The sequence below is a fragment of the Grus americana genome, chromosome 3 (genome assembly GCF_028858705.1).
Source record: "Grus americana isolate bGruAme1 chromosome 3, bGruAme1.mat, whole genome shotgun sequence".
In the NCBI taxonomy this organism is placed as follows: Eukaryota; Metazoa; Chordata; class Aves; order Gruiformes; family Gruidae; genus Grus; species Grus americana.
The window spans coordinates 45,251,562-45,257,561 of NC_072854.1; the positions used below are offsets into that span (position 1 = coordinate 45,251,562).

Below are 6,000 nucleotides of genomic sequence, written 5' to 3' on the forward strand. Positions count from 1 at the left end.
AGTAATGCCCGTAACCTGTTAAAGACCAAAACAGGTAGGACTAAGCATGTCTCAAAATAGAATAAATGTTTCTTCAACAGCCTGTACTGGACTTGCCAGTTAGTTTATCACAGGATACATACTGTGGTAATCACCAAACCAACAGAGGTGACTCTTCTATTGCAGAAGACACATCACACAATGACTAACACGATGCCTCGCGTTGTCTGGCAGACAAACCACATATTTAATGTTGGCAATGGGTACAAGTGAGACCATACTCTAAGCTTATGTTTCCAAAAACTCTATATAAAGTAGGGTAAATAATTAAACAAATAGAGACAAATCAGAGTGACTTTTGTATGCCTCTCTAAATCCACTGTACGTGTTTCTTGGGTAAATTGCTTGTTTCCCATACTCATAAAACACACATAGATGTACAAACGGCTCTTTCGCTTGAACGTTGCCAACAAGAAGGCGCTTGTGGTAACAGATAAGGACAGGCTGCGCTATTTGACCCTCTTACTCATGATTGTGAGAAAGTTTACTAACGAAGCGTTCACTTCTCACTTTCTTGCCTCTTCTATTATTAGCTTTTTGTTTAGTTCCTGTCCTTCATTCGGTTCACATGTTGACATAGCTGTCAACAACATGAATTACTCCTGACATTCAGTGCAGAAGGGAATGCAGACGATATGCTGGATCCACTTCAAGCTCTCCTGGAATGCCAAAACCCAACAATGTCACATTTCCCCCAAACATCCTGTTGAACCACCTTTTAGAAAAGGCACTGGGAAAAAACCCAGCACAATCCCCAATCTCTCCTCCTTAAAAAAACTCATCCAAAACAAAAAACCCCCAACAACTCCAAACTGAAAATTGTTATTTTATCTTTTCAGTGTGGAGCTGCTGTAAGGTGTATAGTGAAGATTACAAATACATTCTCTTTCTGGATTTTTCCCTCTTAAAAAGAATAATTTATTTACAGAACATGCCAATAGACATTAATCTTCAACAAACTTACTGCTCTCAAGCCCTGGAATACATGTGCAGACCAGCATATACACCAGCTTCTAACTCAAAATTTTACTGATTAACGTGGTTTGAAGCCTGCTCCATGGGAATTATGACTTCACAGAGCTCAACTTTAAGAATCATTCAGTTGGGGTACTTCAAGATCAGGTGCAAATCACTGATCTCACGTACACATCCTACACACCTTCATGTCTGCACTCCAAACTCCAGGTTTCCTCTGGCCAGAGCCCGGAGCTCTGGCTGCGCCGTTGTAAAACCCAGCTGCGCTCCCATCAGCTTGTCAAAGAGCAGCCTAACCGCCGGCTGGTTCAGAGCTCTACATCAACTAGCTGACCAGTTTAAGTCAGGTCTAACAGGGCAGATAACTTGAAATCATGCTGCAGATTCTCCTTTAGCAGAAACATGAATTTGGATCATTCCCCCTCTACCAACTTGATGATTTTCATAAAACCTGTAAAAATTTTATATTCTTGACACTGACGCCACTTTGTCAATTTTGGCTGACATTGGTCAACAGGCTCTACAGTAAGTAAGTAGGAAGAAACACGGAAGAGCATACAGCTTTCATAAAAATGCATTAGTCTGAACAATACAACTGCAGGTAAATTACTTCTAAAGAGTTAAAAGCAATATAGGATTTAGTAGTTTGTAAAAGTCAGAGAAAACAAAACTATTATAAAAGAAAGATAAATAAGGATTAGGACTACAATACAAATAGGAACTCTTCTTTTGGCATTTTAAAAGAAGCAATAGGAATTGTGTGGAGTTAAAAGACCAATGAAAAATTGCTCAGGAGGTTAAAGGATAATAAGCTAGTGAAAGAATTACATTAAATAAATATCAGTAGGGCCAGATGATATAGAGAGATTTTTTCAGGAACTACCACAGGTCAAGCTGATTTCCAATTAAAGGGATTTAACTTTGCAAAAAAAGATAAAAATGCAGACTCAGGCTTATGCAAAGCATCGAGACAAACAGCTCTGGAGCAGAGCAGTTCATGTACATGCCAAGTTTATGTGGAAAACTCCCCCCTTCCCCAAACTGCTTGACTATTTTTAAGAGATCCATTTGGGCCTATGCAACTATACCTTCCAATCTCTGGCAGCATCTTTGGCCTGATGTATATTATTCATTTTCTTTTGTACAGGCATAATTATGCTAAACTAAAACTTAATAAAGGTTTCTTTTAAACATATCTTATTATCCTCCTCCCAAGCAGCAGCCTTCTACTTCTTTTCTTTTATTTGGTTTCTTTCATGTCATAACTTTTTCTGCCAAGATACCATTAAATGGACTGAAATGGTGCTTTTGAACACCACAAAGACCTTCAGCGGCCACCACAGACGAGCACAGAGGGCGTAAGGGTTTGAGTAGGAAGGGAAAGCTATACGCTATGAACGCGCAGTGACGTCGTGAGGTGCTGCCCTATGCCTACATGCCCAATTCACACTCCCAGTCTGGATCCCATCCCCGGCCTCTCTCGGGGCTGCCCGAGCTCTGCCCTCCCATCTCCCGCCCCACACAGACCCATCCCTCTCTGCTTCACAGCCAGCGCTGCTGGGGAGCCAGCTGGGTCCTGGGGCTCGTGCGGCCAGACACCAACCGCTCTTCCAGGCAAGTGTCATTTTCCGCCTGTTCATCTCCCTGAACCAACTTGTCGCCAGTTAACATGGAGTCAGCGCTGGCTCAAGGGGGCAGGAAGACTGCAAGAGCCCCAAGTCGGACCAGCTCAAAGTGCCATGGAAATGTGACCTCCAGTTTTTCAAGAGAGACAGGACTCCAGAGAACCAGATTGGACTAGACCTGGAATAAAACTCTCCTGAGAGAAACGCTGCTTTCTTTCAAAGTGCATTACCATACCTCAGATTATTTACAATCTCTCCTATTTCCATCACTATCTAATTGACAACAATTTAAATTATATGGGCAAATTCCCTTTTTCTGTATGATTAAGCCTTCTTCCCTTCGTGCTATACATACAGAAAGCCTTCTACGATAATTCACTGTTTCCTTCTTTCAAACACAACAAACCTTGATAAAGGAAAATGTCCTATGGTTTCTCTACAGATTTCATGGGAACTGGCACTAATTAAACTAAAGCATTCAAAAGCACTAGATCCCTTTGGTCTATTTTGTCTCTTTTCAGAGGGAGTTTATGTACACAAATCTATTTTCCAGCTTCCAAGCAACCCATCCTGTTAATGATTATTGTACCTATTCATTTTGGTTGGTTTTGCAAGTTCATCTCCTCAGCGTTCACAATTTCATCCCATGAGAGCAGAAACAGGACACGCTTACGTAGTTATTCACGAACCAGAATGCTGAGCAAAGGTGGGAAATACACAGAAAAACACTAGGGGTTTGGAGGGGTTGCAAAGTGAAGGATGTGTGTAAAAACTCAACAAGTAACAGATATGAGACATAGAAAAAAATTAAAGACAGCATATTTCGTCCCTGAGCCATCCCTGGCAATGCACATGTAAGCCAAGAGTTCGTACTGCTTCAAGAGAAGCACATGTTGTATATACAAGTCATGTATACACTGGGTTTGATTTTTAAAGCCAGAGAGGTAATAATCCCTCTTTACACCAGCTTTGCTAATCTCACACTTGGGAGTACTGTGCAGTTTTCTTTCATTTGACTATAAAAGAAACAGCAACATTGACAAATTGCAAAGAACGTATAAATGACAAAACCAATAGATTGTATTATCTCTGAAGAAAGATTAATGCAATTTAATATGTGCGTCTTAGATAAAAGATGGTAAATGGGAAATCTCTTAATTATCTTCGCACATTAATGCACAGAGGGAATACTGGAACCTTACATTACAGGCTAAAACAGAGTATTTTTACCACAGGTTAGCATCTCTCGCTGTTAATTACCTAGATTATACCAACATCTACACTCAACTTGTTGAAACTAGAAGCTAGTATTAATTAAAAATTAATAAGCTCTTACAGCTTTAAACTCAGGCCCCACTTGCTGTGTTTTTTCCTGTAATGTCTTCTGGCACTAAAAACATAGCCGTTTTACCTATTTGCAACTTATAAATTTACAGTTTGGGGAAAAAAAAAAAAAAGGAACATTATGACAATTCCATCTATTTAAAATCTTGTTTGTGGTGCTGTCATGAGCATCAAAACATGCAAAATCCAAGAATTTCAGATTACTTCACTGATTGCCTGTTCCTTCCTGCTAGGACTAGAACTCATTGCGTGGTTTAGCATCACAGTATAACAGAGACGAACGTTCCTTAGGCATCTATCACAAGCTCCAGGTGAGCACCCTGCCTTCTGGAGGTTGTCTTCCCATATAACAAAAATTGGTTTTCGATATGTGTAAGTCATCAGGTAGCCCCTTTCAAAACCGACTCATTCTACACAAAGCCTAAAGTCACCAGCATTGTACCACTTCGTTTTGAACAACCACCTTTCCAGCTACGGTGAAACTCTCCTCCTCATGCCAAAAAAAACCCATATATATATCCCCATTCAATACTATTTTCATAAGAAATGCAAGTGCATTTGTCTTCTCATTTTTCTCTCCACAATGTTGTACTACCTCTCCGTGCAGTCACATTCTGTCTATAGCACGGACCGCAGCTATTAGGCCACGTAGTCGTCTCCCACTGTCCGTGCATCAGCCTGCACTGATAATAAATAACAATTCACGTGAAGTGAAACACCCCAAAGCACATACCTAAAAAAAAATAAAAAATATTTAAAAACCACTAGTTAAGCTCCTACCCCGTTGTGTTGTGCTGTGATCGGGCACAAGGGGTAACAAGGCGTAACTCGCGTGGCACGACAGAGACCGTGCGGCAGCTAACGCCTGTGGACAGCCCGATGCTGCCAGAGCAGATGACGCTCTGCACAGGAGATGATGCACAACCCCTGCCCCAGCTCTGACGCCTCTGTCCGTTTCGATGTCCGTTCCTCCGGTCGCGCTCCATCCCCTCCCTGTGACGTGGCACCCCTCGGGCACCCGCGCTCTACCCACGGGTAGGTCTCGCCGAGGCCCAGGGGCACCGGTGGGACACCCCCGCCCAGCAGCGGGAGGGACTGCCGGGTGCCGCCGCTGCCCGCCGGGTCCCCTCCCCGACGCGCGGACAGCAGCCCGCCCCGGCCCCGCCAAACACGCCCGGGGCGCCGGCCCTGCGGTTCCGCCCCCGCCTGCCACGGGCTGGCGGGCGGGCGGGCGGGCGGGCGCGCATACACCTGCGGCCGGCCGCACGGGCCGCGCACGACCGGCACCGGGCTGCTCCCGGGGCCCGGCGCCGCGCTAACCGTCTGCAAGGCCGGGCGGGGGCGCCGAGGGGGCACCCGGCACCTGCCTCCCTGCCGAGGCGACCCCCCGCCCCCCGGCCGCGTCCCGAGGGGAGGGGCCCCGGTAGGCAGCGCGGCCCCCCCTCCCCCGCCCGAGCGGAGCCGCCACCCTACCCCGTCCGGAGGGCGGAGCAGCACGGGCCGCCGCCGCCGCGCCAGGCGCCGCCGGAAGCCCCGCACCGTGGCGGGGGCGGGGCGCCGGAGGAAGAGGCGCGGCGGCGGGCCGCGGCGGGGGCGGGGTCGCGGGCTGCGCGTGGCCGCGCCTCAGCGCGGGGCGGGCCGTGACGGGCGGCGCGCGGGGTGGTGAGGGGGGCGACGGTTGCGCCCTGAGGAGAGAGCGCTGGGCGGCGGGCCAGTGTCCCGTTCTTTAATTGAATTGGATTGCAAAATCCAGCGAAAGGCGGTGGGGGGTTGTTGTTTTGTCATTGTTTGTGACTCAGGCCGCCTCTGGCTTGTGTGGTAGCTCTGCAGCCGCGGCGAGCCACCCTCTGGAAGCCCACCTGCCATCGGCAAGTACCGGCCTGGTTTCTCCCGAAGCTTCTTAACGGGCGGATTATACGTCTGGCCCCAGCCCCACCGGGTCGTGCTTTTAACGTGGAGTTCTGAGTCCCCGGCATGTCATAAGGGCAGCCCTGATTATAATTGATTTTAATGAGTA

General features: G+C 47.0%; 1 protein-coding gene across 5 annotated transcripts in view; it reads right to left on the reverse strand.

Annotated features, from left to right (window-relative positions):
- Positions 1 to 5,528, reverse strand: part of FBXL4 (F-box and leucine rich repeat protein 4) — a 72,655-nt gene extending 67,127 nt beyond the window's left edge. For all 5 annotated transcript variants that reach the window (XR_008576378.1, XR_008576381.1, XR_008576380.1 and 2 more), the window contains exon 1: positions 5,457 to 5,528. The gene's annotated coding sequence lies outside the window, so the exon portion shown is untranslated. The remainder of the gene's footprint in view (positions 1 to 5,456) is intronic.
- Positions 5,529 to 6,000: the final 472 nt, after the last annotated feature.